Source organism: Callithrix jacchus, chromosome 9, assembly GCF_049354715.1.
Source record: "Callithrix jacchus isolate 240 chromosome 9, calJac240_pri, whole genome shotgun sequence".
NCBI classification, from domain to species: Eukaryota; Metazoa; Chordata; class Mammalia; order Primates; family Cebidae; genus Callithrix; species Callithrix jacchus.
Genome location: NC_133510.1, coordinates 36869138 through 36882506, shown reverse-complemented (window position 1 = coordinate 36882506; position 13369 = coordinate 36869138).

Sequence of the window (13369 nt, the reverse complement as noted above, 5' to 3'; positions counted from 1 at the left end):
AGAAAATGGCTCTTAAGTAAGCAATTGCATTGCTGAGGACCTCACACAGGAACAACCCCCTCTGACTTACTATGGGCAGATGTACGAGGAACTAATGCTTCATTTCCAAACCTGATTTAGATCACTGCTAGAGCAGGGCAGATAAGCATTAATTAGTATGTGGTCAGAGTCTGCTCTGGTTTCTTTCCTGCTTGGACAATTAGAACATGCAACCATGCAAAAAAGTAAGAGTTTTGTTGGAAACTAGGGAAATAGAGACAGAAAGAAAAAGAATATAAACCTTGGGTATTTAGTAACTTGTTATTTTTGACATTCTTATGCGCTAACCTAGCCTTTTGGGTATATTTGAAAATAATTATTTTAAAAAGAAAATGTTAAAATACTATAGGACCTTTCTCTAACTGTCAAAGAGATTCAGGCAAAACTTGTAATTCACAAAACTGTTTTTCATATTTATGTTAATTTCTGTTAAATTTACCATGATTTTGTCACAATAGATGTAATATTCTTTATTGAAAGTTCAGATAATTAAATTGTTTCACAAATGAGTCCCTTAGAAAGTTGTAAGGTTTGGCTGGACATGAAGGCTCTCACCTATAATTCCAGTACTTTGGGAGGCTGAGGCAGGCAGATCACTTGAAGCCAGAAGTTTGAGACCAGCCCAGCCAACATGGTGAAACCTCATCTCTACTAAAAATACAAAAATTAGCCGGGCATGGTCGTGGATGCCTGTAATCCTCACTATTTGGAAGGCTGAGGCAAAAAAGTCTGATACATAAAAGAGCAAACTGATGTACTGAACTTCATCGAAATTAAAACGTTTTGTTATTTGAAAGACATTCTTAAGAGAGTAACGACAAATCACATAGGAGAGGAAATATATTGCAAAACATGCATCTGATCAATGATGAGAATATATAAAGAACTCAAAATTAAATAACAAACATAACCCAATTTGAAAAATTTAAAAAAACCATTTGAACACATGCTTCACCAAAGAAGATATACAGACAGCAAATAAATACTTCAAAAAAATGCTCAATATCATTAATAGTTAGAAAAGTACAAATTCAAATCACAATGAGATACTAGAGCACACATATTAGGATGGCTAAAATAAAAACAATTGACCATACCAAATACGGGTGAGGATATGGAGTAACTGGAACTTTGCATACTGCTGGTGGAAATGTAAAATGATTCTGCTACTTTGGAAAACAGTCTGGAAGTCTGGACATTTGTAAAAGGTTAAACATACACTGATCATATGATGTATGATTTTAACGTACACTCATCATATGTCATATGATGTAGCCATTCAACCATGAGGTATTTACCCAAGTAAACATATATTCATACAAGGATATATACATGAACGTACATAGCAGCTTTATTTGTAATAGTGAAAAAGCAAAACAGTGGGGAGTGACGGCTATAATCATAATCTTGATTGTGGTGGTGCTTTCATAGTTAAATACATATGTCATAATGTATCAGGATGAACAATTTAATTACATATAGTTTATTGTATGTCAATAAAACCTTAATAAACCTTTTTTAAAAGAATGCACATATCATTTAACCTGGAATTTCCAATTCAGGAATCTATTCTACAGAAATGTTTGCAAATGTGTGAAATTATATTTGCCTAAGATTAACTAATACACCAGTTAACAATGTCAAAAGACTGGAAACCAATTAAGTGTTCATCAGTAGGAGATTTGATAAATAAATCACGTTTCACAGTTGAATATTAGGCAGGCATAATAAAGAACAAATTCTTTATCTACTGCTAGAGGACAATCTCCAATATTCAAGTAATAAAAACCAGATTTAGAATAGTGTATATATCATGCTAACTTTTGTATTTAAAAAAATGAAGCATATATACAGTTATGTTTGCAAAAGGTAGAAAATACCTCTTGGAGAGTCCACATGAAATTGATAATAATTATTGGTTTCTGTTCTAGAATGTGGATGGTTTGAAGATAAAAAGCATGAGAGAGAATGTTTGTTGTAAAATTACTGATTTCTTTTGAATGTTGTTTATGTCTTTTTCAGAGAAAGTAAAATTACATTACTTCTTATCATATTGCATAACACTACTAAAACCCAAAGAGCTGAAGTTGAGCAGAACTTTAATTAGTGTTGCTTTAAATGTTGTTTGCAATGCTTCTCCTGAATACTCTCATTCTGTAAATCTTTTCATGTTGTTAGGCTGTAGCTAAATGAAGCAATAATGAAGAAACAGAAATACTTAGGTCTATTAAAAATTAAAATGGGCGGGCCGTGGTGGCTCAGGCCTGTAATCCCAGCACTTTGGAAGGCCGAGGCAGGCAGATCACGAGGTCAGGATATCGAGACCATCCTGGCCAATATGGTGAAACCCTGTCTCTACTAAAAAATACAAAAAAATTAGCCGGTCGTGGTAGCACGTGCCTGTAGTCCCAGAGCTGAGGCAAGGGAATCACTTGAACTCAGGCAGGGGAGGATGCAGTGAGTGAAGATCGTGCCTCTGCACTACAACCTGGGCAACAGAGAAAGACTCTGTCTCAAAAAAAAAAAAAAATTAAATGGTAGCTTCATGACATCAGAAGATTGCATGCTCCAAAACATGAATAAGCTGATCATTGTGTGATCATGTCACTCAATTAAGGGAAGACAGTTTTTACTCTCAAATCTTTGTTACGATACATACAGTTAGCTAAAACTCTTAACTTTAAACATTTGATAAATATTTCTTAGAGCTTTGAGAAAAGATTCAAGCAATTATTGTACCAACTATTGCTTGTTTTTTACTCCAACTGTGATCCTTTCCAACCTACTGACCACAAGCTGACCCTAGAAGCATCTTACTTGCAGGTGTGTGTTCTCTCACTTTCCTTCCTACCATTCCTTCTTACTGCTTCCTTCTGTTTTCTTTTCGTAAACTATTAGTATCATACTGTGCCACAGATTTGTAGTGGCCTCTGGAATACTACATTTTTGGTATAGTAGATCTCTAGTGGTAGAGAGAAAAAGACTGATTTCTATGCATTCTGTCTGGTGTTTACAGAATCCCAATGTATCTCTGTTAGGAGCTTTTAAAATCAGTATAAGAAAACTCATGCTTATCCCAGCATGAGTCAACATGTCAAAGAATGTCAACAAACATAAAAAAAAATTAAAGAGTCTATTCATTAATTCCACGTATTTTTAGAATGGTTTACCTTTAAGAGGCCACTAAAACCATTTTCCACTAAATCTTAGGTTTTGGTGATGGTGGTGGTGGTTGCTATGCTTGTTTTAAGAAGTATTTCTAGTGTGACTCATTGTATGAGCTGGGAAGTTAATTGTTCTGATTGCCAAGATGGACAACTATATTGGATTTAAACTTTTTTTTAAATTTGGTGGCTGGGTGCAGTGGCTCACACCTGTAATCCTAGCACTTTGTGAGGCCAAGGTGGACAATTAGTTGAGGTCAGAAGATTGAGACCATTCTGGCCCACATGGTGAAACACCATCTCTACTAAAAATACAAAAATTACCAGGGCATGGTGGCACACGCCTCTAGGTTGCAGTGAGCCGAGATCGTGCCACTGCACTCCAGCCTGGGCGATACAGTAAGACTCTGTATTAAAAAAAAAAAAAAAAAAGGTATATTTTCTTTCTTCATAATGTACTAGCATTCAAAGAATTACAGTTGGAAGGACACAATAATCTTATTCTTTACAAAGGACTTTTCCCTACCACTTTCTTTTTATTGTGACCATAGCCAAAAATAATGGGATATTATGTAACGTCAATATTTAGAATGCTAGATACTTCTTCAGTACAAATCCGTTTTCATAAACCTGCTTTTTTTCCACACAAACGGTAGCTGCATGACTCCAGCATTTGCAAGTGAACGATAAAGTTCCAGATGGTTGTTTAACAACAGTATAAAAGGTCCACATAAATAGATTTGGTTAAGGAAGCAAAAAGTTGTATGTAGTCCAATACACATAGTCAAACCATTGGGGAAGAAAACTAAACAACATTAAAAACTTCAAATAAGCTCTCTTTTTGTTTCTGGTTGCAACTGATCTCTACCTGGCCTTTCACAATTGCAAAAACAAAACATGTTTTCAACCAAAACAAAATGGCCCACAAAAAATAATTAAGTCAGCTTCCAAGAGACTGTGGCCACCCATCAGCTGAGAGTGAGCCAAGACACCTGACTGCTGAGGCCGGGACCTGGCACACAGTGACTTATGGTAAACAGGTGACAAATGGATTAAAAATGGGAGGGTTTTTTTTTTTGTTTGTTTGTTTTTAATGTGAAGGAAAATTGGCAGAGTTAACTGGGAGGCAGTATGATTTTTCAATCCAGAGACTTTTTAAAATCTAGAATTCTAATGATAAAGATGTTTTATTTCCTTGTACATATGTATTACAGGCTATGAACGGCATTTTAAAATGTATACATTAAGCATTTCAGAATCTCTAATGAAATTCTCTGTATCAGATCACTCATGAGGCAGTGAGAGCCACAGCTGATGTATATTAAATAAGGTCAATAACTAATTCTCATCAAAACTTTGTGAAGTATTATTTAAAATAGATATTATTAATTCCCATTTGCATGTAAGAAAATGTAGACTTAGGGATGCTCAGTGACTTAAAGGTCACATGTCTAGAGCAAGTGGCAATGGCTCCAATCAAATAGCTCTAAAGGTTCAATTCTCCTCACTGTAGCACTTAGCTTTCCTTCTCTCATAGCCAATCTGTTCCTCCTTTGTATGTCCATAGCATTTACAATTGCTCAGAATCATTTAGCTCTCCTGACACAGCCTGTAATTGTGTATCATTTTATCAGTTTTTTTTGTAAATTTCCGTTCTTTTTATTTTGCTCTTTTCTTATATGGCTTTTGTCTTCACTTTGTTTTCATTTTTTTCTGACTTGCTAAGTTTAATGCTTAGTTTTTCACAGCCTTTTTTTGTATTATAATACAATGATTTAAAGCTATGAATTTCCCTATAGTACTGCTTTAGCTGCATTCCACGAGTTTTGCTATAGAGTACAATTACCCCTCAGTATCCATGGGGGCTTGGCTCCAGGACCCATATGGACACCAAAATGCTCAAGTCTCTGATAAAAAATGGCATAGTATTTCCATATAACCTCTGCACATCCACTGGTATATTTTAAAGCATCTCTAGATTATTTATAATAGTATAATAACAGTGTAAATGTTATGTAAATAGTTGTTATGCTGTAGTTTTTAGGGAATAATGGCAAGGAAAAAATCTGTACATGTTCAGTACAGATGAAAGGTTTTTAAAAATGTTCTTGATCTATGTTTGGTTGAATCCACAGATGTGAAACCCACAGATACAGAGGGCTAACTGTTACTTTGACTGCAGCTTTATTCCAAATATTTTACAAATTTCATTTTAACCAGTTGATTTTTATGGCATCATCTTTTTTTCCCGAAAGACGATCTTATCGTCTTTTTATTAGTAGTTAATAATCTAATTACAATGTCTGATAGATGGATTACATAACACTTTTGAGTACTTAAAGACTTCTTTTATGATGTTGTCCATGTTCAGTTCAAGTAATTGTTCGTAAATCCTCAAACATCATCATAAGAGGTCTTGAGAAGCCACTTAGTGTTTATGTCCTTCTCAGACTATGAAAGATAGATAAATAGCTAAGTCCTAGCCCAAGGATTATTTCTATAATTTGATTAAAAATTATCTAATGATATATATGCTTTGGTGGAAAAAGAGATTCAGTAAATAGGGAAAACAACAACATCAAAGCTAACGTTTATGCTTGTGCAGCAAATAGATCTCAGTTTAAATATATAACTACATAGATTCATAAATTAAATCTATGGGCATGGAGAGTTATGCTACAATATAAATACCTCCTTTTCGAAGAGTAGATAGAAAATAGATGAAGAGAGAGAGAGAGAGAGAGAGAGAGAGAGAAACTCTCAACAGGTTTTGCTTTATAAAAATATATCCACACTCCAGGCTCCCAACTCATGCATGTAACATACTGAGAATATTCACAGCTCAAACTCTCTGACCAGCAGGTGGCACATGCCTACTTGCTAGGGAGTACAAATAACCAGTAACTGACTTTCTTACAATAACTTTTCTTCCTGCTGTTTTGAATGGCTGTGACTGCTCAGATTCAAATTTTTTTTCTTACTTTTAACTAAATTCTTTTTTGCCCTTTCTTCTGCTTAAAGTACTACTTCAATAAAATAGAAATAGAACCCTGTTTTAAAAAGAATTAACGGCATTTATTCTTTAATGTATTATGCTTCCTCAAACTCTCTTCCTAAGATACTCAATGGAATAAGATTATTTATAATAAGTTAAGTTTATATTCTTAAATAAGAAATTAAATCAATACTATAATAATATAAATTTAAATTGATTGGCTGAAAATTTGCATTTCTTTTTGTAGATTAAAGATGTTTAACATGATAACCAAAGATCCTAAAAGAGGATTAATGAGGTCAGGGTCGGTGGCTCACACCTGTCATCCCAGCACTTTGGGAAGCCAAGGCGGGCAGATTGCGAGGTCAGGAGTTCAAGACCAGCCTGGCCAACATAGTATTCTACTAAAAATACAAAATTAGCTAGGTGTGGTGGCATGCACTTGTAGTCCTAGCTACTCAGGGGACTGAGGCAGAAGAACTGCTTAAACCCAGAGGGTGGAGGTGGCAATGAGCCGAGACCACGCCATTGCACTCCAGCCTGAGTGACAGAGTAAGACTCCATCCCAAAAACAAAACAAAAAATAGAATTAATGAAGGGACTTCAAAGGGCCCATGAATCCCATAAAATTACATACAAAATGTTGTTTGTGGGAATGTTTTTTCTGATAAGAGGTATAACTTTTATCGTTAAATTTTTCAGAACAAAAAGTAAGTTAAAAAACAAAAAAAAGATATAATGGTAGATATATTTAAATTACTGTAAATTATAATATAAATACACATAAAGAATTTGGAAATTTTCTGTTCTTTTCTCTTGTACATGTGTAGTGCCTCTCTAAAATGTTATCTTTTTTATTTTATATGAGCTTATGATATAATGAAGTTAATTTCAAGAAGCATGAATTATTTAGCATTTTCCAAACAGGTAATTCTCACTGATCCTTTTTGTAACAAATATACAGTAGTTTAGTTTTTTTTAACTTGTATTAAACTTAGTCACCTCAAAATTTCCAGGTACATAGCATTAAATTAAGGGTCTTTTCTAGTTTTACTTAAGTAGTCTTTCTTTTTGCTTTCTCCTCTCTCACACTGAGTGAAAACCTTGATTAAAAATAAGATTTTATAAGCCACTTAAGATTTTTTTTAAATGAGAGGATCTCCCCGCAAGAAGAAACCCCAGAAGATATCATATTATATCAAAACATCTACTGAAGAAAAGAGTAATCTAGTATTTGGGGAAGTAATTTGAAGTACCCCTAAATTAATTATATATATATATGTATAATTTTATATATATTATATATACACATGTATATACATATATATATTTTTTTATTTCAGTGTATTTTTTTATTTTCTTCTTTTACTGAAGAAAAGTTTTTTTGTGGGTATAACCTAGATATGGGGAGGAAATTCCAAGGCTCATATCTAAAGGAAGAATGTACTCAGAGAGGAATGAAGACATCTTTGTTGTCAGGAAAACTGATAAAACTTCTCCCTGACCCCACATACCTTTCTCTCAGAGGAAGACTTCAAATTAACAGGTCTTATAAGTCAAGCTAATTAATTGCAAGCAACCAAAGCTGACTCTGGTTTATTTAAGCAGAAAATTGATAAAATTAATTACGTATTGGGTTGCTCCCAGAATCACTAGAGTTCAGGAGAACCAGGCTCAAAGTCAATGAAGTTAAGACAATGAAGTTAAACTGCCCCCAAATCACATCTCAGGACTGGTCTAATGAGGACTCTTCCTTCTACCAATGAATATTAGATATTGCCCTTATATTGTTGTTATTACTAGAGTAGCTACTCAATACTGCCCCTAGTACCACTTTCATTATTGGCCTTGGAAAATGGACTCACATGCAGCACCACAGCCCACACTGCCATTTTTGCTGCCATTGTCATCATTTTTATCACCTTAACTGCCATTTCGTCACCATTGCCACCACTACCTATGCCAATTACATCACTGCCATCACTAGTGAAGACAAACTAACCTATTTATCTTGGGACATTTGGTCAAGAGCAGGTGTCTATTCCTCAGGTGCAAGGAAAGTTGGAAAATTGAATATAGAGTTTGTTCCCATTTATAGTGAGAGTTAGGGTATGTCTCCCACCAAAACTCACAAAGTAAAAATAATTCAAAGGTAGAATAGAATTATAGCACTTGACATACAAAAAAAATATCTAGTTCTTTTCCTATTAACACTTCCAAATATATATTTGGATGTACAAAACTACCTGTGTGATCACATGTGGCACATATCTATGCCTTGCACATCAAATATACACTCATTTCTTCCACAAAGATGTATCAGTTACCACAGTCAGTTTCAATATCTCTAGGGAATGCTCATTCCATTTTTTTATTCCAACATAATTCTGTATCAATAATCTTTAAAGCATGAACAAAATAATATGAGAGGAAATACAGTAATTATCAGAGAAATAATTATCAGAGAGAATGTGTGTGTGCACGTACATATGACTGCAGGAAAAAAATGCAGATATACTCTACTTTGTATCTATAACTGGTATAAGGCTATCGTTGGTATTGATAATTTCCATATCTCATTAATTATCTCATTTACTTGTTTCCTTTTCCTTTAGCTAACATCTAATCTGGCCTGAGTTTATTGCCTAAATTTATGGCCTACAACTTCATTTCTTAGAATCCAACTCCTGGAAGTCCTGCCTCTGTGATATTGCTTTTTATTCTGCTGTATAAACATAATGTACCAGAGATATCCTGGGCTCTATCCACACTCTTTTCTTCCTGCTTGTAGTAGCAAACCTGTTTCCTGTTGAGAGTCAGGCTAGAAATCACCCAAGCCACCACCACAATCCTGAGTATTTTTGTCTTTCATGAAATGCATTTGGAGCCTAGAATTATCTGGTAGCAATCTCAGATTCCAAGTCAATGGAATTCTTACAGAATCTCTAGTCAAAGCATTCCTCCACGGATTCTCAAATATGTAGGCAAGAAGATCCAGAGTTGTGTAAAAAGAAGCAAATACTGTGACTATGAAAGAAAATGCACCATTTAATGAGTTCCAAGAATATTAGGCATCCTACAGGAGCACACCTCATCCACACAAGAATTTATCTCCAGGCTCGCAGTGTGATTGAGTCTTCTACTATTTTATAATACAACAGCCTCTCAATATTGCAAACCTACAATACTGAGACTTCAGAAAACCTCATCTCGTGCAAATTAGCCTATTCTACAAACCTGTATCTACTGAATACCAGCTAACTGAATGGCCTCAAAATGTCAGATAAGAATTATCTGTCCAGGCCCAGCATGTTGGCTCATGCCTGTAATCCCAGCACTTTGGGAAGCTGAGGAGGGTGGATCACCTGAGGTCAAGAGTTTTGGACCAGCCTGGACAACATGGTGAAACACCGTCTCTGCTAAAAATACAAAAATTAGCCAGGCATAGTGTCACGCACCTGTAGTCCCAGCTATTTGGGAGTCTGAGGCAGGAGAATCGCTTAAGTCCAGGAGGCAGAGGTTGCAGTGAGCCGAGATTGCGCCATTGCACTCCCGCCTAGGTGACAAGAGCAAAACTCGTTTTGAAAAGAAAAATAAATAAATAAAAAGGAATTAGTTGTCCAGCTGGTAGTCACACCTTCTAATCTAACAGATCCATTCCTTTGTTGACTAGTTAAAAGTTGACTGCTTTGAGTACTAACACACTGAACCTTCATGACTGTCATGGTACATCACATAAAATTGCTTCTGTCCAAGGAACTTACCTTACAGGAGAGAAAAGAATGAAGTAGAGGCCAGAGACAGACAGAGGGATACACAGCAAACATAAATGCATTCTTAGTTTTAACTGTAATAACAGATCTTAGACTTGTGTTGTTATGTGAATCTCAAGAAAATTAAATGCCTAGGGAAATAGAACAGTATAAGAATAACCATAGATTGGGGCTGGGCATGGTGGCTCATGCCTGTAATCCCAGTACTTTGGGAGGCCGAGGTGGGTGGATCATGAGGTCAAGAGATCGAGACCATCCTGGTCAACATGGTGAAACCCCGTCTCTACTAAAAATACAAAAAATTAGCTGGGCATGGTGGTGCACGCCTGTAATCCTAGCTATTCAGTAGGCTGAGGCAGGAGAATTGCCTGAACCCATGAGGCGGAGTTTGCGGTGAGCCGAGATTGCGCCATTACACTCCAGCCTGGGTAACAAGAGCGAAACTCCGTCTCAAAAAAAAAAAAAAAGAATAACCATAGATTGATCGAGTTTACCCTAAATTTATAAAATCAGATTGCCCACCACTGAGCAGAATAGAAACTAAGTTCAGTTACAGAAAAAATAAAGCTGTCTTTGGAACATAAGTTTTGTTGAGTGAGAAATTTGTTCCTTCTCTATATTAGCAGTTTAGAATATGATGCCTTCTTAAAAAACAGAATTTCTCCCAATAATGCTTACGTGCACAGTCAGTTGCAAACACCACATTTAAAGAACCGATAATGTAAAACCTCTCCTGGATATAAGGGTGATATTTAACTTCCACTAAACTGTATTAATTTCTGGAGACCAAGCACTAGACTGTGTTTTAGTCACTTCTTTATTTACTGTTAGCACCTGCAATAGTACCCTTAGCATAGAATAAATTCTTTAAAAATGTTTAATGAATGAATGAACCAGGAAGAAACACCCTAGCAGAATGATTTTGTTAGCTGTCCACACCGAAAGTAATGAAGTGTTCCGCCCACCCCGTTATCTTACACACATAACTTGAGAGAAAATTAAGCTTATTTGAAGTAAGAGCATTTCTTGAATTAAATCAAAAGTCAGTAGGATTCCTTTTCCCTAGTTCCTAAGTCACCCTTTATCAAGTCTGGAATTTAGGCAGGAAAATATAACCATATGCATTACTTGACAGAAAGGCTAATATTGTAAGTCCAGTGTCTTAAAATGGTAGCCTAATGACACATAAATGCTGACGCTTGGGACACCCACTTGATATTTTCTTTACAAGACAAAATGAATTTCTTACTTCCTGCTTTGATTTTGGCATTAAGTAGCGCTATGCAACGATGCCTAAAATTAGACGGAAAATGAGTGCCTTATTCCAAGACTTGGTTTTATTGCAAGACGGTGTCTTGAAAAGTTTTACTCATCATGCCTTATTACATAGTTTCTACCAAGGAATTGTAGGATATTACAAAAGTCATTCTCTCTATTTTGAATAGCAGGAAATGTTAACACAGAGGTTTACATGGAGAATATTTCTGTTCCATGTTATGACACTTATTCCACTTATTATCAGAAGGAAATTGAAATAAAATTAATGTTTGAATCAAAAGAGCTATTTGTATGTGAACACGTGTTTGTAAGGTAATGTACTAAACGGTAGTTGGAGAAATATTGTGTAAATGCCTTAGTGGTTCTGTAGATGACAAGGTAGCATCACAAAAAATAGACTCAAATTGCTGATTTCTCACCCGCCTTAAAATACAAAAGCCTGTTTCTTCCAGAGCCGGCAAGCAACCTACAATTCTCTGGAATAAGTAGACACAGCACATTTAAGAATATGAGAAGTCGATTTTTAAAGCCTTGCATTGTTCTAGGTTTCAATGGTATAATTGAACTCAACTACCACAGGATGTAAATATCAATCACACCCCCACAGCCTCCTTCTCTGTTTCCACTGGAAGTCATTAATTAACACATCTCAGAGATCTTTTATGACTCAGAATCTAAGGAGAGTCCTAAAAACTATTATTTGGTGGAAGAACTAAGAAAATCCAACAGTTGTCATGGTAAGAAGGATTAGTAATCCATCCATTTATAGAAAAAAAAATCTAAACAAGTAATAAATTTAAGTCTTGTCTACTCTCCTTTGGCTTGTATCATTCCCTGCATCTGAAATGCCTATATTCATCTACCAAAATCTTATCCTTTTATCCTCCATCTCAAATACCACCTTCTTCATACTTTTCCTAGTGCTAATAAAGACTTAGGTACAGACATATCTTAGAAATATACTGTCAGCTGTCCTAACACTTTATTTTTACATTTGACATGATACTTATTATGCATTCGATCTTGTTTTTTTTAGTTATTTGGGTAATATCTTGAAGCCTTCTTATGAATCAGAGATTCTCAAACTGTTTATCATCTGGGTCACCTATACAAGATTCATATTGTTGGGGGGGGGCCTTGGAATCTGCCCTTTCAGTATGCTCCCTTTGTTCTACTCTTTACTATTCTTGAAGTCCAAAACTTTTCCTCTTTTATCCATAGCCAAATCATAAGCTCTCTATTAAAAACATTTGGCTATATTCCAGTGGTTTAAAAAGTTTTGCTATGTTCTCCATTCTATCATCTATCATTTTGGTCAATTTGAATATTAATAAGAATGAATAGACTGCAGTAACAAATAATTCTTCAAATCTCAGTAACTTAACACAGTAAAGTTTTACTTTCCCCTCATACCACAATCCTGTGCAAATCAGATATCCCACCTCTATATTTTATCCATGCCATCTGAAACACACAACTTACAAGTTTCTTATGGAATGGGCATATGTCTCTTCTCTCTTTTTTTTTTTTTTTTTTTTTTTTTGATACGGAGTTTCGCTCGTTACCCAGGCTGGAGTGCAATGGCGCGATCTCGGCTCACCGCAGCCTCCGCCTCCTGGGTTCAGGCAATTCTCCTGCCTCAGCCTCCTGAGTAGCTGGGATTACAGGCACGCACCACCGTGCCCAGCTATTGTTTTGTATTTTTAGTAGAGACGGGGTTTCTCCATGTTGACCAGGATGGTCTCGATCTCTTGACCTCGTAATCCACCTGCCTCGGCCTCCCAAAGTGCTGGGATTACAGGCGTGAGCCACCGCGCCCGGCGTCTCTTCTTATATTTCATTGGCCAGAACTAATTCTATGGTGGAAACCTACTGCAAGGAAGGTGAGAAAATATAGGATAGATGCTGGGCACTAAGAATCTTTGCCCAGATTAAAATGCCAGTTGCTTGGCTTTTAAAAATACCCTACAACTAGTCAACTCCAAATGTCTGAAAGAAGATTGACCTGCATGATAATCATCATAATAGCTATCCTTCCAAGAGCCTTTACTACATACATTATCACGGTAAGTGCAATGCAAGATTATCTAATTTAATTCATACAACAACCTGCATGGTGG